The 23,073-nt window shown below is 46.0% G+C and overlaps 1 protein-coding gene across 1 annotated transcript in view; it reads right to left on the reverse strand.

The window, feature by feature from the left end:
- The window catches only part of LOC140199268 (anion exchange protein 3-like), a 154,845-nt gene extending 137,445 nt beyond the window's left edge, over nt 1-17,400 (reverse strand). The window contains exon 1 of the mRNA XM_072261033.1: nt 17,352-17,400. The gene's annotated coding sequence lies outside the window, so the exon portion shown is untranslated. The remainder of the gene's footprint in view (nt 1-17,351) is intronic.
- Between the last annotated feature and the right edge of the window lie 5,673 nt (nt 17,401-23,073).

Below are 23,073 nucleotides of genomic sequence, written 5' to 3' on the forward strand. Positions count from 1 at the left end.
GTTATACAACAACATATCCTTCCCAAATGGAAGAGTATCTCCAAGTTTTACTGTGTCATCCCCACCATTACTGTACCCCGGTGTTATGCAGTGACAGTCTAGTTCCCACCAGTGCTGTACTCTGATGTCCTACAGTGCCAAACTTGTCCCCGCAAGTACTATACCCTGGTGTTATACAGCACAGACCCGTCCCCACTAATACTGTATCCTGGAGTTTACTGTGACACACACAGCATCACCGGTACTGTATCCCAGTGTTATACAGTGACAGTCCCATCCCCACCAGTACTGTACCCCAGTGTTATACAATAACAGACTAGACCCACTGGTACAGTACCCAGTGTTATACAGTGACAGACCAGTCCCCACAGGTACTATACCCAGTGTTATACAGTGACAGAAAAGGTCCCCACCAGTACTGTACCCCAGTGTATACAGTGACAGACCAGTCCCCACCGGTACTGTACCCAGTGTTATACAGTGACAGACTCGTCCCCACCGGTACTGTACCCAGTGTTATACAGTGACAGACCCATCCCCACTGGTACTGTACCCAGTGTATACAGTGACAGACCCATCCCCACCGGTTCTGTACCCTGGTGTTATACAGTGACAGACCCATCCCCACCGGTACTATACCCAGTGTTATACAGCACAGACCCATCCCCACTAATACTGTATCCTGGAGTTTACTGTGACTCACACAGCATCACCGGCACTGTATCCCGGTGCTATACAGTGACAGTCTCATCCCCACCAGTACTGTACCCCAGTGTTATACACTAACAGACTAGACCCACTAGTACTGTACCCAGTGTTATACAGTGACAGACCCATCCCCACTGGTTCTGTACCCCAGTGTTATACAGTAACAGACTTGACCCACTGGTACTGTACCCCAGTGTTATACAGTGACAGAAAAGGTCCCCAACGGTACTCTATCCCAGTGTATACAGTGACAGACCCAACCCTACCGTTTCTGTACCGCAGTGTTATACAATGACAGACCTATCACAACCACTACTGTAATTCTGCTCTTATACAGTGACAGACCAGACCCTACCAGAACTGCACCCAGGTGTTATTCAGTGCAGACCTGCCCCCACCAATAATGTGTTAGTGTACATTCAAGGTGAGGGTCACTCAATAGGGAACTCTGTCCATGTACTTGGTTGCCAGGCCACTGGGAGGTCCATGTGTGTCAGGGGGACTGAATCTGGACTATCTATTTGCTCACTCCCTGTGGATACAGCCCTCTCCTTCCCCCGTATTCCCAATAGGACTGGCCCTCCCACTCCTCCATATCCCTTGTGGATCTGGCCCTTCCCATTCCCAAATTCCCTGCGGATCTGACTCCCCCCACTCCCCGATATTCCCTATGGATTCGGAACCCACATTCACTGAGGATCCGAGATTCTCCTCCCCACATGCTCCTATGGATCTGACATCTCCACTCCTCCACATTCCCTTTTCATCTAACCATTCCCCTTCATTGGGGCTTGCTGGACACTGGGAAGAACTGCTGCAGCGGGGCCCGGCAGTGAAGGTCCTGGTTTAGCCATGGCTGGGCAGCAACACCACAAGGAGATGGAAGGATCCGACAGGCTGGTGATGATCCCGCTTAATGGGGAGGGCTGGCTGCAGGTACAGACACTCTGTATGGTGTCTTTCAGGTGAACAGTGTGGTGCTAATGCTTCCGACAGAAGTTAATCCAGAAATTAATTACTACAGTTAGGGATTTATATCCTCCCTTCTTGAAGGAACAGGGCCAATTACACTGCATGAACCAGCTTCCCTGCAGTGCACACGCACAATCATGTTCTAGAGAGGTCGTCTATGTCCTTGCGGAACACACACACACAAACTGAGGGGAGGGAACAAACATGCTTTCACCCAGTCAGAAATGCTGGATCTCAGCCACACCGGCAGCTCATGTGGAGTGAGAAACCGGTCAGTGTTTTGGGTCAGGAGTCTGGGTGTGGGGGTGGTGGTGCGGAGGAGTGGACACAGAACGTTGAACAGTTCGGTACAGAGCAATGCACACAAAGTGCTGGAGGAACTCAGCAAGTCAGGCAGCATCTATGGAGGGGAATAAGCCGTCAACGTCTCTGGCCAAGACCCTTCATCGGGACTGAAAAGGAAGTTGGCAGAAGCCAGAATAAGAAAGTAGAGGGAGGGGAAGGAGTACAAGCTGGCAGGTGAGAGGGAAGGTGAGTGGGGAAGGGAATGAAGTAAAAAGCTGGGAGGAGATAGGTGGAAAAGGTAAAGGGCTGAAGAAGAAGGAATCTGATAGGAGTAGATAGCAGACCATGGAAGAACAGACAGGAGAGGAGAGGGACTAGAGGGAGGTGATAGATACTTTATCGATCCCAAAGGAAATTACAAAGTCACAGTAGCATTACAAGTGCACAGAAATACAAATATTAGAAGAGAAGTAAGAAAGAATAAAATAATAATTTACCTTAAAAATAAAATTTACAAGATTTGCAAGTCAAAGATTATATGATTTACAAGTTCATATTGATAAGATGGTAATGCAAAAATTACTGTCATATTATACAGTAATGGGTGAACATTCACACAGTCCAGGTAAGAAGTGATGGTACACTGTTTCACAGGGTGTCCGCGATAGCATGGTGTGGTAAACAGAGCTAAAACGAGCTTAAACAGAGCTCTGGTAAACAGAGGTTAATAACAGTCTAACAGGAGGAGGTCATCACTTCCCCGGCTACAGGTTGACTCATATTAGAGCCTAATGGCCAAGGGTAAGAATGACCTCATATAGTGCTCTTTGGAGCAGCGCAGTTGTCTTAATCTATTACTGAAAGTGCTCCTCTGTTCAGCCAAGGTGGCATGCAAAGGGTGAGAAACATTGTCCAGAATTGCCAGGACTTTCCAGAGGGTCCTACCACAACCTATAGTATGTCCATTTTGACTCCTATAACAGAGCCAGCCTTTCTAATCAGTTTATTGAGCCTGTTGGCATCACCCATGTTGATGCCATTGCCCCAGCACACCACCACATAGAAGATCGTACTGGCAACAACAGACTGGTAGAACATGTGAAGGAGAGGCCTGCATACTCTAAAGGACCTCAGTCTCCTCAGGATGTAGAGGTGACTCTGGCCTCTTCTTGTACACAGCCTCTATGTTCGTGCTCCACTCAAGTCTGTCATCCAGGTGCACCCCCAGGTACTTATAGGTCCTCACCACATCCACGCCCTCATCATCAAAGGTAACAGGGAGCAGTGCAGGCTTAGTCTTCCTAAAGTCCATCACCATCTCCTTTATCTTACCGATGTTGAGCCGCAGATGATTCAGCTTGCACCTTTTGACAAAGTCCTCTACCAGGCCCCATATTCACCCTCCTGTCCTCCCTTTATACATCCAACTATTGCTGAGTCATCAGAGAATTTCTGCAGATGACATGACTCAGTGTTATATCTAAAGTCCAATGTATACAGAGTAAACAGGAAGGGAGCCAATACAGTCCCCTGTGGGACCCCAGTGCTGCTTATAGCCATGTCTGACATACAACTCTGAAGATGCACAAATGGTTGTCTGCCAGTCAGGTAGTCCATTATCCAGGATACAATGGAAGTGCCAAACTCCACTGAACAGATCTTTTCCCCAGCATGAGGGCTGTATGGTATTGAAGGCACTTGAGAAATCAATCACCTCACAGTGCTGCTCTGCTTATCCAAATGGGAGTAGGCTCTGTTCAGTAGGTAGATGACAGCACCGTCAACTCCAATGTGCTCCTGGTAGGCAAACTGCAGGGGATCGAGGGCTGATCTGACCAGGAGTCACAAGTGAGTCAGGAGCAGCCTCTCCATGTTCTTCATGATGTGTGAGGTCAGGGCCACAGGACTGTAGTCATTCAAGACTTTCGGTTGGACCTTCATGGGTACTGGGATCACACATAATGTTTTCCACACATTCGGGACCTTTTTCAGGCAGAGTCAGATTGAAAATGTGCTGGAGAACCCCATACAGCTGCTCAGCACACTCCTTCAGGACCAGTGGGTTCACACCATCTGTTCCCAATGTTTTGCGTCTCTAGAGTTTCCCCAGAGACCTTCTCACCTGCTCAGTAGCGAAGGTGAGTCCATGATGACCGGGGAGTTGGTGGAAGATGGGGGCTGGGGGAGGTGAAGATCGGGGCAATAACAGTTGGTATGTGGAGGCGTGGACGGTAGGTGCAGAAAAAGGAGGGGCTGTAGACAGTGTAGCCTGTGTTATTTAACAGCCCCTGTTGTGAGAAGGAGTGAAAGGGTAACCAGAATGGAGAATGGTAAAAAAGAGAAGTAGGGATGGCAGAGAAATTACCAGAAGTTGGAGAAATTGAAGCTCATGTCTTCAGGTTGGAGGCTACCCAGACAGATTTTACAGTATTTCTGTTTTTGCACATTTTTAAATTATCTATTCAATATATGTAATTGATTTACTTGTTTATTTATTATTATGTTTTATTTTTTTTCTCTCTCTCTGCTAGATTATGTATTGCATTGAACTGCTGCTGCTAAGCTAACAAATAGTAAACCTGATTCTGATTCTGGTCCACCCAAAACTTGTTGCTCTTTCAGGATCATTGATTGGAGCACTGCGCAGACGCAACAGAAGCGTTCCCATGCAGGTCCAGCAAAGAGCTTTAAAAAGCAGGCAGTTTTTTGATGGGAGTCATTGATTGGAGTGCTGTGCAGATGCCACAGAAGCGTTCCCGTGCAGGTCCAGTGAAGAGAAATGTATGCTTAGTAAAAGGAACAACAGTGCGGACTATTATCTAAATGGAGAGAAGGTTCAAACATCAGAGGTCCAGAGGGACTTAGGAGTCCTCGTGCAAGACTCTCAGAATGTTAATTTACAGGTTGAGTCTGTGGTAAAGAAGGTAAATGCAATCTTGGTATTTATTTTGTGGGGAATAGAATATAAACGCAAGGAGATAATGCTGGGTCTTTATAAGACACTAGTCAGTCCGTACTTGGAGTATTGTCAACAGTTTTGGGCTTCATATTTCAGAAGAGATGTGTTGTCATTGGAGAGAGTCCAGAGGAGTTTCATGAGTATGATTCCAGGAATGAAGAGGTTAACATATGAGGAGCGTTTGGCAGCTTTGGGCCTGTCCTCACTGGAATTTAGAAGAACGCAAAGGGATCTCATTGAATCCTACCGAATGTTGAAAGGACTAGATAGGTTGGATGTGGAGAGGATGTTTCCTGTGGTGGGGTATCCAGAACTAGAGGGCATGGCCTCAAAATTGGGGTGTGACCTTTTAGAGCGGAGGTAAGGAGGAATGTTTTTAGCCAGAGAGTAGTGAATCTGTGGAATGTTCTGCCACAGACTGCGGTGGAGGCCAAGTCCGTGGGTATATTTAAGGCGGAAGTTGATCATTTCCTGATCAGTCAGGGCATCAAAGGATATGACAAGAAGGCGGGTGTATGGGGTTGAGTGGGATCCAGGATCAGCTGTGATGGAATGGCGAAGAAAACTCGATGGGATGAATAGCCTAATTTTGCTCCTATGTCTTGTGGTCTTTTGGATTTATGGACATCGAGATGTCCGTAAGGGAATGATAGCGATTGGCACATTCCAGGCTGCAGGAGGACATGCTGAGGGATTCAATGAAGCTTGATGTTATCAATGGAAAGGCTTTTTGGGGAGGGAGCATAGTCTGGGCTCCATCCACTACCACACATGGGGGGACTGAGTCATGTGGGTAAGCTCCTCAAACAATGAAAAGGTGAATGCCCGTAGTATTTGAAACGAGATCAGTGAAGCTGTGGCACAATCCAGTACAAGGGTGTATGATTTAGTGGCCATTACAGAGACGTGGTTGCAGGGCGGACAGGATTGGAAATTAAGTATCCAAGGATATCAAGTAATACGGAAGAATAGGCAGGAAGGTATAGTGGGTGAGGTAGTGCTCTTAATTAAAGATGAGATCAGGGCAATAGTGAGACTATATAAGACCTAAGGATCAGAATGTTGAATCCATCTGGGTAGAGATTAGGAATAGTAAAGGGAAAAAACTCAGTAAAGGGAGTTGTCTATAGGCCACTGAATAATAACATTACAGTGGCACAGGCAATAAACAGAGAAATATCTGAGGCATGTAAGAATGGAACAGCAGTTATCGTGGGGGACTTTAACTTGCACATAGATTGGGTGAATCTATGTGGTCGAGGCCGTCTTGAAGAGGACTTCATAGAATGCATAAGTGATGGCTTTCTTGAACAGCATGTTACTGAACCTACAAGGGAATCTGGTATCTTAGATCTGGTCCTGTGCAATGAGACAGGTAAAACTAACTGTAGATTGGGAACACAGGCTATAAGGTGGAACAGTTGAGGAACAGTGAAAGACTTTCAAAGAGATTTTTCATGGTGCTCAACAAAGGGGAACGTCGACTCAGACCATGAGAGGCCTGCGTTGGGCATTTTCATGCCTTACAAGGCGCACATTGGAAGTCTGTGTGGGGCGCCACTCCTCGCACAGACACTAGAGCAATGTGTGGTTAAGTGCCTTGCTCAAGGACACAAACACGCTACCACAGCTGAGTTCAAGAACTAGCGACCTTCAGATCACTGGATGAACGCCTTAATCCACTTGGCCACCTGCCCAACTCGCAAAGTATATTGCAGTTACAAGCAAGAACAATAAGGGTGGGGAGAGCTAGCCTTGGATAACAGAGGAAATAAAAGAAGGCATCAAACTAAAAGCTTTTGCATACGAAGTTGCCAAGAGTAGTGGGAAACTGGAAGACTGGGAAAACTTTAAAAAGCAACAAAGATCCACTAAGTGAGCAATAAAGAAAGGGAAGATAGATTATGAAAATAAACTAGCACAAAATACAAAAATGGACAGTAAAAGTTTCTATAATTATATAAAGTGGTAAAAGATGGCTAAAGTGAATGTAGGTCCCTTGGAGGTCGAGAAGGGGGAATTGATATTGGGTAATGAAGAAATAGCAGAGGCTTTGGATGATTACTTTGTGTCAGTCTTCATGGTGGAGGACATGTCTAACATGCCAAAGAGAGATGTTATGAACGTGATGGGTGGTGAGGACCTCCATACAATGGCTATCACTAAATAGGTAGTGCTAAGCAAACTTGTGGGCCTGAAGGTAGAAAAGTCCCCTGGTCCTGATGGAATGCATCCCAGGGTACTGTACAAAATGGCAGAAGTTATAGTAGAGGCTTTAGTGGTAATTTACCAAAATTCTCTGGACTCTGGGCAGGTCCCGGCAGACTGTAAGATGGCGAATATCATGTCACTGTTCAAAAAAGGACGTAAGCAAAATGCAGGTAACTAAAAACCAGTTAGTTTAACACCTGTAGTTGGGAAAATGCTTGAAGCTATCATTAAAGAAGAAATAGTGAGGCATCTGGAAAGAAATGGATCCATCAGGCAGACACAGCATGGATTCAGCAAAGGCAGGTCCTGTTTGACAAACTTACTGGAGTTCTTTGAGGATATAACAAGCGCAATGGATAAAGGGGAACAGATGAACGTTATTTACTTGGATTTCCAGAAGGCATTCGATAAGGTGCCACATAAAAGACTTATCCATAAGATAAGGATGTATAGAGTTGGGAGTGATGTATTAGCATGGATAGAGGATTGGTTAACTAATAGAAAGCAGAGAGTTGGGATACCTGGGTGTTTCTCTTGTTGGCAATCAGTGGTGAGCGGTGTGCTGCAGGGGTCAGTGCTGGGCCCACAAATGTTCACGACATACACTGACGATCTGGAAGAGGGGACTGAGTGTAGTGTATCTAAGTTTGCTGATGATATTAAACTGAGTGGAAAAGCAAATTGTGCAGAAGATATGGAGAGTCTGCAGAGAGATTTAGATAGGTTAAGCGAGTGGACAAGGGTCTAGCAGATGGAGTACAATGTTGGGAAACGCAAGATCATCCACTTTGGAAGGAAAAATGAAAGGACAGATTATTTAAATGGTTAAAAAATGCAGGATGCTGCTGTGCAGAGGGACTTGGGAGTGCTTGTGCATGAATCACAAAAGGTTGGTTTGCAAGGGCAGCAGACTATCAAGAAGGCAAATGGAATGTTGGCCTTCATTGCTAGAGGGATTGAATTTAAGAGCGGGGAGGTTACGCTGCAACTGTACAGGGTACTGGTGAGGCCGCCCCTGGAGTACTGCGTGCAGTTCTGGTCTTCTTACTTGAGGAAGGATATATTGGCTTTGGAGGCAGTGCAGAGGAGGTTCACCAGGTTGATTCCAGAGATAAGGGGGTTAGACTATGAGGACAGATCGATTTGCTTGGGACTGTACTCACTGGAATTCAGAAGAATGAGAGGAGATCTTATAGAAACATATAAAATCATGAAAGGGATGGATAAGATAGAGACAGGAAAGTTGTTTCCACTGGTAGGTGAGACTAGAACTAGGGCCCATAGCCTCAAGATTCGGGGGAGTAGATTTAGGATGGAGATGAGGAGGAATTGCTTTTTCCAGAGAGTGGTGAATCTGTGGAATTCACTGCCCAGGGAAGCAGTGGAGCTACCTCAGTAAGTATATTTAAGACAAGGTTGGATAGATTTTTGCATAGTAGGGGAATTAACGGTTATGGGGAAAAGGCAGGTAGGTGGAGATGAGGCCATGGCCAGATCAGCCATGATCTTATTGACAGGCCAGGTGGCCTACTCCTGCTCCTATTTCCTATGTTCTTATGAATCACCCCAGGGACCACGTTAGAGTCACAGAGCGCTACAACACAGAACAAAGCCCTTCAGCCCACCTAGTCTATCAACCAGCACCTAGATCATAGCCCTCCATACCCCTCTCATCCATGTACTTATCCTAACGTCGCTTAAATCTGCATCCATCAGAATTTTGTATTTCTCTATGAAAACTCCCCTCATTCTCCTATGCTCCAGGGAAAAAGTCCTATTCAACCTTTCCCTATAATTCGGGTCTTCAAGTCCTGGCAACATCCTGTAAATCTTCTCTGTACTCTTTGAATCTTACTGATATCTTTCCGGTAGGTAGGTGACCATAACTATCCACAATGCTCCAAATACCAGCATCTTTTTGCAAATTCAACATACAGTAACATCTCAACTAAATACTTTGATTTATGAAGACCAATGTGCCAAAAACTATTGTTACAACCCTATCTACCTGTGACGCCACTTTCTAGCAATTATGGATCTGTATCCCCAGATCTATCTGTCCTAACATACTCCTTGGTTTCCCTTCTGCTCATTGTGTACTGTATGTCTCAGCCTGGTTTGTCCTCCCAAAGTGTAACACCTCACACTAGTCTGCATTAAGTTCCATCTGCCATTTTTCAGCCCATTTTTCCAGCCGCTCCATATCAAACTTTGATAGCCTTCCTCGCCGTCCATTACACACACAGTCTTGGTATCATCCGTAAATTTGCTGGTCCAGTTTGTTATGGCAATTGTGCTATGTTTGTTTGTGTTTTTCTTATCTCTTTAAAGTTTACACTACATAGTGTAATTTACACTAAGGGTGCAAAGCTTTTTGCACTGATTTTTCCTATTCTGTATATTTACTCAGTGGCTACTTTACTAAGCACTTCCTGTGGCTAATAAAGTGGTCACTGAGTGCATGTTCATGGTCTTCTGCTGCTGTAGGCTATCTACTTCAAGGTTCAACATATTATGTGTTCAGTGAAGCCCTTCTGCACGTTACTGTTGGAACATGTGATTATTTGAGTTACTGTTGCCTTCCTGTCAGCTTGAACCAGCATGGCCATTCTCCTCTGACCTCTCTCATTGACAAAGTGCTTTCGCCCACAGAACGGCCACTCATTGGATTTTTTTTTGTTGTTTTTTGCAACATTCTCTGCAAACTCTGTACACTATTGTGTGTGAAAATCCCAGGAGATCAGCAGTTTCTGAGATAGTCAAACCACCCCGTCTGGCACCAACAATCATTTCGCGGTCAAAGTCACTTAGATCACATTTCTTCCCCAACAACTGAACCTCTTAACCACAGTATATCTGCATGCTTTTCTGCATTGAGTTGCTGCCACATGATTGGCTGATTAGATATTTGCACTAACAAGCAGGTGTACCTAAAAAAGCGGGCACTGAGTGTATATTTTATCATGAATAAGGTCTACTTTTGAAATAAATAAAAACACCCCAGCTGTATCAGATTCCAAGCCATCAGGATTTGGTATAGCAGATTATTCAGGTTTTTCTACACACTTCAATAGTTTATTTATAAATTCAAGTTTAATTGTCATTCAACCATACATGAATACCCATGAATACATTCCTCCGGGGCCAAAGTAGAAAACGATACAGGGCACATATAGCACATATAAGATACAGTGGCAGAAATTATACAGTTGCACAAAATTAATAGTATAGCCCAAGTCCTGAGTGAAAATCCATGTTCTGTAGATTGATCGTGCATGGATATTACAGGCAAGAAGAAGCCCGCGAATGAATGCAGTCTGGGTTGTCTTCCGCAGAGGCAACACTGGAGGCAGCACTGATGGGAAGGAAGGGCCAGCCCCCAAACCAGCATGGATGCTGCGCCACACTGCCTCCGGCATTTCCTCTCCTGGATGGCTGCAACAGGCAAGCCTGCGGCAGGAGGCCTAGTCCACACTACTAACGAGACCACCCAGCTTTCCTGGCACTGGTCTTGCCAATGAACCAGTGAACCAGGCTTACAGTTTTCCACATTAGCAAAGTCCATCAGGGTCTTACGATCACAAGAAAAACGTCCAAGGCAATCACTGACTGTTAGTCTGTGCACCGCCTTTGCACACTGGCTCCAACACCTTTCTACAGCAGGCAGCATCACGGTCCAGTCCTCTCCAAGTCCAGCTCCTCCACGCCTTTGCACACTGGCTCCAACACCTTTCTACAGCAGGCAGCATCACAGTCCAGTCCTCTCCAAGTCCAGCTCTTTTCAAACTGAGCTGTCAAGTCAGCAGCCTCAGTATCCCAGATTGTCTGTGAAATCTTTATATGGCATAAAATAGGTTCATGTGACACTCTCATCCAATGGCCTCACTGACATACAGAGATGACATGCATAACAATACAGGAATTGGCACTTTGAACAACTTGGGAGCATGTGAAACACTTCTATAATATAGAACATAGAACACTACAGCAAAGTACAGCCCTTTGGCCAATGATCTTGTGCCAGCCTTTTAACCTACTCCAAGATCAATCTAACCCTTCCCCTCCACATCACCTTCCATTTTTCATTCATCCATGTGACTATGCAAACATTTCTTAAATGCCCCTAAAGTACCGTATCTGCCTCTACCACCAACCCGGGCAGTGATTCCACACAACTACCACTCTTCATGTAAAAACCTACATCTAGCGTCCCGCTCAACAAACAATGGAAAATCTGCAGATGCTGGAAATCCGAGCAACACACACAAAATGCCGGAGGAACTCAGCAGGCCAGGCAGCATCTATGGCAAAAAGAAACGTCGGCTGTACTTTTTGCTATAGATGCTGCCTACCCTTCTGAGTTCCTCCGGCATTTTGTGTATCTAGCATCCCCCCCATACTTTACTTCAATCACCTTAAAATTACGCCCTCGCATACTAGCCACTTCCACATGTCTGTGGCTTTCCATTCTATCTATGCCATCTATCATCTTACACACCTGTATTAAGTCACCTCTCATTCTTCTTTGCTCCAAAGAGAAAAGCCCTGGCATGCTCAACCTTTCCTTGTAAAACATGTATTCTAATTTAATCCAGGCAGCATCTTGGTAAATCTCCTCTACACTCCCCCTAAAGATTACACATCCTTCCCATAATCCCAGAACCGAACACAACACTCCACGTGTAGTCCAACAAGGTTTTTCTAGAGCTGCAATATTACCTTCCGGCTCTTGAACTCAATCCACCAACTAATGAAGGCCAGCACACCATGCATCTTCTTAGCCACCCTATCAATGTGCACAGCAGCTTGGAGGAATCTATGGACGTGGACCTCAAGATCCTTCTGTTCCCTCACCTGCTTATAACCGAGGAAATAAGAATGATATTGTGTACTGCAAATTTCTGTACATTAGCAATATGATAATGAACAAATTATCATTGTTCCTGTGGTACAGCATCTCCAATGCATTTTGTGAGGTTGCAATTACTGCCATAGAGGGTTACCCTTCAGCCCCTCTGATACCACCCTCTCCCACCAAGAAGGACAAGGACAGCAGATACAGGTGAAGACCCCTCCCCCCACCCACAGATTCCTGGAAAGGTCAAGCAACACTTTCCCTGAAGGTGGTGTTGCAGGGAGACAAAATGGGGAAGAAGGCTCTTGGCACTCTGGTCACCATCAGTCAGGCCATTGAGTAAAAAAGACATCGGCGAGGCTGCATTCGGAATAGTGTGTTCAGTTTTAGTTACTATGTACAGGAAAGATGACATTGTGCCAGAAAGAGTGCTTTGGGGATTTATGAGGACTTTGCTGGTACTCAAGGGACTGAGTTACGGTGAGAGGTTGAGCAGGATGGGAGTTTTTCATTGGAGCAGAGGAAAACGAGGGGTGATGTTATCGAGGTGTATAAAAATCACGAGGAGCATAGATAGGATAAATACACACAGTCTTTACCCACGGTTGGGGTATCAAGAACTAAAGGAAGTGGGTTTAGATGAAAAGGTTTGTGACCTGAAAGGCAACTTCATCACACAGAGGGTGGTCAGAATATGGATTGAGCTGTCGGAGAAAGTGGAACAATGACAACATGTAAGTGATACTCAGACAGGTGCATGGATTGGAAAGGTTTAGAGGGATATGGTTCAAACGTGGCAAATGGACCATCTTAGATGTGAAGCAACACACACAAAATGCTGGAACTCAGCAGGCCAGGCAGCATCGATGGAAAGGAGTACAGTCGATGTTTCGGGTTGAGACCCTTCAGCAGGCATTGGGATAGGAATCTTGGTTGGCATGGTCCATTTGGGTCGAAAGGCCTGTTTCTGTGCTGTATGACTCTATGACTCTAAATATTAGACATACTGTAAGACCTCTGGCCTTAGACTTTCCCACTACTGGAAACATCTTCAACTGACCAAGCTCAGACTAGATGCCATTCTGCAGAGACTCTCCCTCAGTCCACAATGGCAACTCTGAGCTCCTAGCTGCAAGTCCTTTCTACGTCCCTTCCCTTTCCCACATCGACACGCCTATGCTTGTCCCTCTCCATAGCCAGGCCAAGGCCAAGGGCAAAGGAAGAACACCTTTGGGTTCAACTTTGAACAACAGAGTAGTGTTGTGCTTTGCAGGACTGGTGATCGGAAGATCGGAGTTCAATTCCCTCCACTGCCTTTAAGAACTCTGTTTGTTTGCCTGTGGGCTTCCTCCCACCTTCTAAAGGTGTATGGGTTAGGATCAGTTGTGGGCATGTTATGTTAACACTGGAAGCATCACACTTGCAGCCTGCCCCCCAGCACATCCACGAACTGTGTAGGCTGTTGACTCAAATGATGCATTTCACTAAATTTCAAAGATTTAGATTAGATTAGATTAGATTATGAGGGCACGCGGTCCTCTTTTATTGTCAATTAGTAATGCATGCATTAAGAAATGATACAATGTTCCTCCAGAATGATATCACAAAAACACAAGGCAAACCAAGACTAAAAAAACTGACAAAAACCACATAATTATAGCATATAGTTACAACAGTGCAAAGCAATACTGCAATTTGATAAAGAACAGACCATGGGCACGGTAAAAAAGTCTCAAAGTCTCTCGAAAGTCCCATCATCTCACACAGACGGTAGAAGGAAGAGAAACTCTCTTCCTGCCATGAACCTCCAGCGCTGCAAACTTGCCGATGCAGCACCCTGGAAGCACCCGACCACAGCCGACTCTTGAGTCCGTCCAAAAACTTCAAGCCCCCGACCAGCCCTCCGACACCGAGCACTGGGCACCAAGCACCACCCTCTGCCGAGCGCTTTGACCCCGCCCCGGCAACAGGCAATAGGCAAAGCTGAGGATTTGGGGCCTTTCCCTTCGGAGAAGATTTGATGTACACTTGACAAATAAAGGTCATCTTTATCTTTATCTTGGATGGGACATCTTGATCAGGCTGGACCAGTTGAGTTGAAAGGCCTGTTTCTGTGTGGTATGCTGATATTATTCTGTCTAAAGAATGGAGTGGAGCCTCTTAAACTCCAGCACTCACTCATCACCCCACCTGTAGTGTCAGCCAGGATTAGGATCACAGCAATAAAACTCATCTCATCTCATATTCCCCTGAGTATCTACTGCCCAATGGCATGAATTCTGAATTTTCCAGCTTCAGGAATAAACACCCCCCCCCCCCGTGTTCCTTTCTCTCTCCTACTAATATACCCAGAGTTTCCCAACCAGGACCCCTTAACCCCTCTCCCTGCTGCCACGAGCCCTATTTCACCCAGTTCCATTCCATTCTCTCGACAAAATAATCCCATCTGCCATCATTCCCCCCCACCCCACCTTATCTGGTTCCACTTATCAAAGTCAAAAGTCAAAGTCAAATTAAATTTATTATTAAACTACATATGCACACAGTGGCCACTTTATTAGGTACATCTGTACACCTACTCATTAAAGCAAATATCTAACCAGCCAATCATTTGGTAGAAACTCAATGCATAAAAACATGCAGACATGGTCAAGACGTTCAATTGCTGTTCAGACCAAACATCAGAATGGGAAGAAATGTGATCTAAGTGACTTTGACCGTGGAATGATTGTTGGTGCCAGACAGGGTGGTTTGAGTATCTCAAAAACTGCTGATTTCCTGGGATTTTCATGCACAACAGTCTTCAGAGTTTATAGAGGATGCTTCAAAAAAAAGAACATCTCATGAGCAACAGTTTTGTGGGTGGAAATGCTTTGTTAATGAGAAACGTCAGAGGAGGATGGCCAGGCTAGATCAAGCTGACAGGAAGGCGACAGAAACTCAGTTGACCACATGTTACAGCAGTGGTGCTTTCTTAACATTGTTATAGCCGGGGGTGGTAATGGGGACAAGCTTCCACTACCTATTAAATGCTCCCAATGGTGCGTGCCTCCTGATGATGATGATGATGATGATGATGATGATGATGATGATGATGATCATTATCATCATCATCATCATCATGCCTCAAGTAGTCTCTAACAACTAAGTCCAGCTCCTGGCCTTCACGTGTGGCTTAGCTACTAAGCCAGGCAGAACCATTTCTACTGACAGGAGAAGGGGCGAAGGCGGGTTACTGGCATCTTAAAACCAGTTGCTTCCGATGAATGGGGCTCATCATCTGTTGTTGGCAGCTCACCTAGGAGAAGGAAATGCTAGACCCATCCATGGGGAAGGTTTTGGGAGTAAACACCAAGGGAAAAATCCGAGCTGGGGTCTCTAAGACAGTCCTATGTTGAGTTCAACGCTTACTGGCAACCACTGTGACACTGCTGGCACTAAACTGTATCGGTCTCTGCCGTTCCTTTGGATTCATCAGATGTGCAGAGAGGGGGAGTCTGCTACATGGGCTACAGCTTGCTCTCTGTACTGTACTGCCCAGGCTTGCATACCCAGACAGCTGGAATGCAAGATCTGTAGTCAACTCTGGCCAGCAGAAGCCTTACACACAACAGTGGTGCACAGGAGAGCATCTTTGACTGCACAAGACGTTGAGCCTTACAGTGGATGGGCTACAGCAGCAGAAGACCATGAACATACACTCAGTGGCTACTTTATTAGGTACAGAACACCATTGAGTGTATGTCACCTTGAGACTAATTTGCTTGCAGGCATTTAAAGGAAAATAAAGAAGTACAATATAATTTATAACAAAGACAGGGAAACAACCAATGTACAAAAGAAGACAAATTGTACAAATAATAAAAGAAATACCGAGAACACAAGTTGTAAAGTCCTTGAAGGTGCATCTATAGGCTATAGAATCTGTTCAAAGTTGTGGTGAGTGAAGTTGTCCACACTGGTTTAGGAGACTGATGGTTGTAGGGTAATAACTGTTCCTGAACCTGATGGTATCAGAGAGCCATAGACATCTTATAGAGATGTACAAGGTGATAAGAGGCATAGATTGAGTGGACAGTCAGGCACTTTTTCCTTGCGTGAAGATGGTTAATATGAGGAGGTCATAATTTTAAGGTGATTGGAGGAAAGTCAGAAGTAGGTATTTTTACTCAAAGAATGGTGGAATCATGGAACACTCTGGCATCGGTGGTGGCAGAAACAGATACAATAGGGGTATTGAAGAAACTCTTAGATAGGTACATGAATGATAGAAAAATTAAGTACTATGTGGGAGGGAAGGGTTAGATTGATCTTGGAGTAGGTTAAAAGGTTTGCACAACATCGTGGGCCAAAGGGCCTGTACTAAGCTGTACAGTACTGTTCTATGTTCTCGTCAAAGAATTATACTGCATAGAAATAGGCCCTTCAGCCCAACTTGTCGATGCCGACCAAGCTAGTCTTTTTGCTTTCACTTGGCTCATATCTCTCTAAACCTTTTCACTCCCTGTGCAGTCAAGGTCATCTTAAAGTGTTTTCAATATGATCTCAGTAAACACACAGACACACACATAGACCACAAGCAACACAAAAAATATACGAACACGCACACTAAGTTCACAATACAGACAGACATGCACACAACACACATTTTATTTTATTTGCACACATATACAAAATACACAACCGAAACACACAACAGACACACAGACACACATAGATATACCCAAAGATACGCAGACATATGTAAGCATACACACACACAGACACACAGATATATACATAGATACACCCAAAGATACGCAGACATATGTAAGCATACACACACACAAATATGCAGGCATATGCACTGATACACACAGACACACTGTAGATACTCACAGACACACAAACATATCTGTGTGTATACCCAAAAATATGCAGAAACACATAAGTGCACACACACACACACACACACGCACACAAATATGCAAACATATGCACTGATACACACGGACATACTGTAGATACAGATAAAAACACACACACACACACACACACACACACACCTACCAGCCACAGGATGATACAGCACAGACCTTGGCCTGTTGGTCCCCACTCTCCCTACTCCCTCCCCACGGCCCGTCAAGTTTCTCGTCAATCTGCCTGCATCGTTCCAGCCCGAGCCCCCTGAATTCCAGACCAGCACAACTCGAAAACATTCTGCCCAGCCCTTAGGCTGAACCATCTGTCCCCTCCCTCATCAATCAGCCACACAAAGAAAGCAAAAGGAGAGCCGGTTCAAAGGATAACCTCTCTTCAGAATCTGAAGGGGCTGGTTTTCCGCTGCTTGTTTTTGCATTTAAGGAGTTTGCTTTCACATACCTGTCCAGTGACTGCTTCCAAGAGGCTGTGCAAGGATTCTCCACCTCAGTGAAGGGAGGCTGGATCTCCCTCAGCTCGATTTATATTCCGCTCGGAACAAATCCACATGACATCATCATTCCCTGGCAATTAAGAACCCACAGACTCAGCCAGGCAGTGTACTACGACAACAGCAGCTAGCATTTAAGAAGCGTCGTTAGCATCTCGTGGTATGAGGCCGGAGTGATTGTCAAACAAGATCTGACATCAAACCATGCAAAGGCAGTCATTGTGACAAGTTTTTGGAGCAGCTCCTACCCCTCACCATCAGATTTCTGAACGGTCCATGAACCTGTGAACACTACCTCACTGTTTAGCTAAACACAAGAGATTCTGCAGATGTTGAAAATCTTGAGTACACTCACAACATGCTGGAGGAACTGATCGCATCAGGCAGCATCTGTGAAGTGGAATAAACAGTTAACGTTTCAGTCTGCAACCTTTCATCAGGGCTGAAAAGAAAGAGGGCAGAAGCCAGAATAAGAACATAGGGGGTGGGGGGAGTTGAAGGAACAAGGATGGAAGGGGAAGGAATAACCAGAAGTTAGAGAAATTGATTAGATTATGGAAGTTGGGTCTTTTCATTCCCTTAACAACATGTCTGTCCATTGCCTCCTCAACTGTCAGGATGAGACCAAACTCAGGTTGGAGGGGCAACACCTCATATTCGATCTGGGTAGCCTCCAACCTGATGGCATGAACATTGATTTCTCTAACTTCCGTAATTTCTCCCCTCACCCCGCTTCTCTCTTTTTCCATTCCCCGTTCTGGCTCCCCTCTTATCCCTTCTCTTCTCCTCCCATGTCTTTCAGTTCCCTCTGGTGCCCCTCCTCCTTCCATTTCTCCCATGGTCCACTGTCCTATTCTAACAGATTCCTTTTTCTTCAACCCTATAGCTCTTGCACATATTCCCTCCCAGCTTCTAACTCTATAGTCCCTTCTCCACGTGCTCATCTTCCCCTCACCTGGTCTCAACTCTCACCTGCCAGCTTCTAACTCTATATCCTTTCTCCATGTGCCCATCTGCCCCCTCACCTGGTCTCAGCTCTCCTCTCCCAGCTTCTAACTCTATAGTCCCTTTTCCACATTCCCACCTTCCCCTCACCTGGTCTCAACTCTAAACTCCCAGTTTCTAACTCTATATCCTTTCTCCATGTGCCCACCTTCCCCTCACCTGGTCTCAGGTCTCCCCTCCCAGCTTCTAACTCTATATCCTTTCTCCATGTGCCCACCTCCCCCCTCACCTAGTCTCAACTCTAAACTCTCACCTCCCAGCTTTTAACTCTATGTAGTCCCTTCTCCACATTCCCACCTTCCCCTCACCTAGTCTCAACTCTCACCTCCCAGCTTCTAACTCTATAAACCTTCTCCACGTTCCCACCTTCCCCTCACCTAGTCTAAACTCTAAACTCTCACCTCCCAGCTTCTAACTCTATATCCCCTTCTCCACGTTCCCACCTTCCCCTCACCTGGTCTCAACTCTCACCTCCCAGCTTCTAACTCTATATCCCTTCTCCACGTGCCCACCTTCCCCTCACCTGGTCTCAACTCTCACCTCCCAGCTTCTAACTCTATATCCCCTTCTCCATGTTCCCGCTTTCCCCTCACCTGGTCTCAACTCTCACTTTCCAGCTTCTAACTCTATATCCCTTCTCCACGTGCCCACCTTCCCCTCACCTGGTCTCAACTCTCACCTCCCAGCTTCTAACTCTATATCCCTTCTCCACCTTCCCACCTTCCCCTCACCTGGTCTCAACCCTCACCTTCCAGTTTCTAACTCTATATCCCTTCTCCACGTTCCCACCTTCCCCTCACCTGGTCTCAACTCTCACCTCCCAGCTTCTAACTCTATGTAGTCCCTTCTCCACGTTCCCACCTTCCCCTCACCTGGTCTCAACTCTCACCTCCCAGCTTCTAACTCTTATGTAGTCCCTTCTCCACGTGCCCACCTTCCCCTCACCCGGTCTCAACTCTCAACTTCCAGCTTCTAACTCTATATCCCTTCTCCACGTTCCCACCTTCCCCCCTCAGCTAGTCTCAACTCTAAACTCTTACCTCCCAGCTTCTAACTCTATATCCCTTCTTCACGTTCCCACCTCCCCCCCTCACCTGGTCTCAGCTCTCCCCTCCCGGCTTCTACTCCTTCCCTTCCCTCCACCTTCTTCCCCTTCCTTTCCAGTCCCGGTGAGCGGCCTTGGCCTGAGATATTTATTGTTTATTCCCTGCCTGACCCTGACTTTCTGTGTTCCTTCAGTACTTTGTGAATTGTTGTTCACTATTTTGCTCTCTTTCTGCACTATTCGTTTTTTAAAATATATTTCTCCCTGTAATTTAGTAATTTTTATGCCTTGCAGTGTACTGCTGCCACAAGACAACCAATTTCATAGCATATGTTCGTGATAATGAACCTGACTCTGAACCTGATGGTGAGGTGACTAACCTATGGGTCACATCTTCAGAAGAGCTGGAAGAAGGGATTTCTGAAAATATGGAAAGTGAGGGAATTGCCAGATCTCTCCTTAAAATAATCCTGCCCCTGGTAGTGACAGTGAAGTTTGGTCAGATTATGAAGGTGGGGGAAGGAGTACAAGCTGGAAGGTGATAGGGGAGACCAGGTGAAGGCGAAGGTGGCTGGGTGGGGGAGGGGATGATGTGAAAAGCTGGGAGATGATCGGTGAAAGAGGTAAAAGGCTGAAGGAGGAATCTGATAGGACAGGAGAGTGGACTGTGGGAGAAAGGGAAGGAGGAAGGCCACCAGGAGGAGGTGACAGGCAGATGAGGAGAAGAGAAAGGGTAAGGGAGGAGCCAGAAGGGGAAATCAGGAAAGAGAAAAGGCAGAGGGTAAGGAATTACCAGAAGCTGGAGAAATAGATGTTCATGCTGTCAGGTTGGAGGCTGTCCAGACAGAATATAAGGTGTTGCTTCTCTAACTTGAGAGTGGCCTCATCATGGCAGTAGAGGAGGCCATGGACTGACATGTCAGAATGGGAATGGGATGTGGAATTAAAATGATTGGCCACTGGGAAATCCTCCCTGTTGTGGACGGAACAAAGGCACTCGATAAAGCGGTCTCCCAACCTACATCAAGTCTCACCGATGTAAAGGAGGCCACCAGGGACAGTGGGTACAGCAGATGACTCCGGTAGAATCGCTGTATGCGTTGCCTCACCTGGAAGGTGTTTGGGGCCCTGAATGATGGTGGGGGAGGAGACGTAGAGGCAGGTGTAGCACGTGTTCCACTTACAGAGACCTCAGTACAATGAAGCATTTGATACTTGTACACAGCAAGACCAAGACTACACTCAGGTGTGGGCTGATAAGTGACAAGTAACACTCACACTGTAGAAGAGCAATAACAATCTGCAACTAGTGAGAAACAACCACCCATCCCATTTCCTTCTGTCCATTTACAAGGCGCACGTCAAGAGTGTACCAACACACAACGGGGCTGGGTATACTTGGTGAATCTGACCAGCTCCAGATTTACAGCATGCGCAGTCTCTGGTATCTGTACGTCAAAAGTGTGATGGAACCCTACCTCATTGTGCAGTTGGCTCTGGCTGAATGAAAAAACTTGTCTTAATCACTCTTACCTTATCTAACAGAAACCTACCATCTCTCCTTTGAAATTCGGGCTCTTGCAGAGTTCAGAGTCAGATTCAGACTTACTTATCACAAGTAAATCGAAACACACACTAACAATCAAGGTAACCTCAGGGTGTGCTGGGGACCGCAAGCATCACCATACATTCCAGTGCCAACACAGCTTGTCCATAATATTCAGCAGAACAACACAAGGAACAAGAACAACAAAACAACAGAAACAATACAAGCCTCTTTCCCCGTCGCCCCCTCCCCCACCATCAACTCACACACAAAGGCAGCCTCCAGCTATAAGACAGACTGCCCCTAAGCCTCCTACCTACAGTCCCTGGCCCCGGACTCGCTGATCCACAGACATTAGCCCTCCAATCTCCGGTCCCTGGCCCAGATTCGCAGACTCCCAGTTCCAAATCGACCAAATCCCAAGAAGTTCCACACTATCCACAGGATGGTATAGCCCTCCATTTTTCTACCATTCACTTGTTGAAGAATGAATCCACCTCCTCCACCACCACCCCTGGCAGCGCGTACCACACACCCATCGATCTCTGTGTAAAAAGCTTATCTCCAACACCCTTCCTATACTTTCCTTCAATCACCTTGAAATTATGTCCCCTCAGTACAGTACTGTGGAAAAGTCTTAACCACATATTCATAGTGAGGGTGCTTATGACTTTTGCACAGTACTGTATTTGCCAATGTGAAGCGGAGAGCGAGCTTGTAAATCTGGTGGGAGCAAAGGATGTTGGGAATGGTGAGGGTGGAGTGCCATGGGAGGGGTGTGGGACAGGTGGCAGAGAAGGAGTGCTGGGCCGGGGCATGGTGCAGGTGCAGATGCAGACACAGACAAAACCAGGCCTGAGACACCAGGCAAGGTCATTTGATTCCAAACAATTGGTTTGTTTATCATTACAGAATATCTCTCTCCTCTCCCTTCTCCTTTCCCCAAATGATTCCCCTCTCCCTGTCCCTTCCTCACTCTTAGTCCACAATAGAGACGCATACCAGAATCAAGTTTATCATCACTCAAGTATGTCATGAGATTTGTTATTTTTTGTGACAGCAGTATAGAACAAAACATAAAATTACTACAGTACTGTGCAAAAGTCTTAGACACTTTTGCACAGTTATGCATGCCATTTCTGCCCTGCGGAAAAAGTCTCTGGCTGTCCAATCTATCTATACCTCTTATCATCTTGTACATCTCTGTCAAGTCATCTCTCATCCTCCCTCACTCCAAAGAGAAAAGCCCTAGCTCACTCAGCTGTTCTTCATAAGATATGCTCTCTGGTCCTGGCAGCATCCTAGTAAATCTCCTCTGCACCTCTCTGAAGCTTCCACATCCCTCCTATAATGAGGCAAACAGAACTGAAGACAAAATTCCAAGTGTGCTCTAACCAGTTTTACAGACCCTCAACATTACCTCACAACTCCTGAACTCAATCTTCTGTCTAATGAAGACCAATAAACCATATGCCTTCTTAACAACATTAGCTTGTCTTCATATACACCAGACTTCCTGATGCTACAGAAGGTGAAGACCTGCCACAATGTTTCTAGAATTTAGCTCATTGGTTCCTGTTTGAACCAAGGCTGTGATGAGGACTGGAACTGAGTGGTTCAGGCAAAGCCTAAACTGGACAATGGTGGGTCGGTACTTGGTAACAAAATGCTGCTTGATAGATTTGTGAGGATGAGTGCAAGTAAGCATATCCTTCGTTCTGGTTTACTCACTGCCTATTATAGAAGCAGTGGTGGAAGCTTAGTCCTACAACACCTCCAGCTCGGTCTTTGATGGGACTGTTGCTGGCGATAAGCAACTTTACTCGAATTGTGGAACAGCTCGACGGGCTAAATGGCCTCGCAATTGCGCGGTGCAGAGTGATGAGTCATCCTGGTCACGGATGGCGCTGCGGCGGAAGACCAACCTGAGTGGGGGAGGGGGACTCGGGGCCAGTCTTGTCGGTTTATGAGGAACAGGGCAAATTGAAGACTACCTATATTCCCGAGGGCCATATTGTGGGCAAAATACAGGAAGGCGTGAAGTCGGAAACGTAGATCATAACGGGGACGCCGTTCA

The sequence above is a fragment of the Mobula birostris genome, chromosome 6 (genome assembly GCF_030028105.1).
Source record: "Mobula birostris isolate sMobBir1 chromosome 6, sMobBir1.hap1, whole genome shotgun sequence".
Taxonomy (NCBI): domain Eukaryota; kingdom Metazoa; phylum Chordata; class Chondrichthyes; order Myliobatiformes; family Myliobatidae; genus Mobula; species Mobula birostris.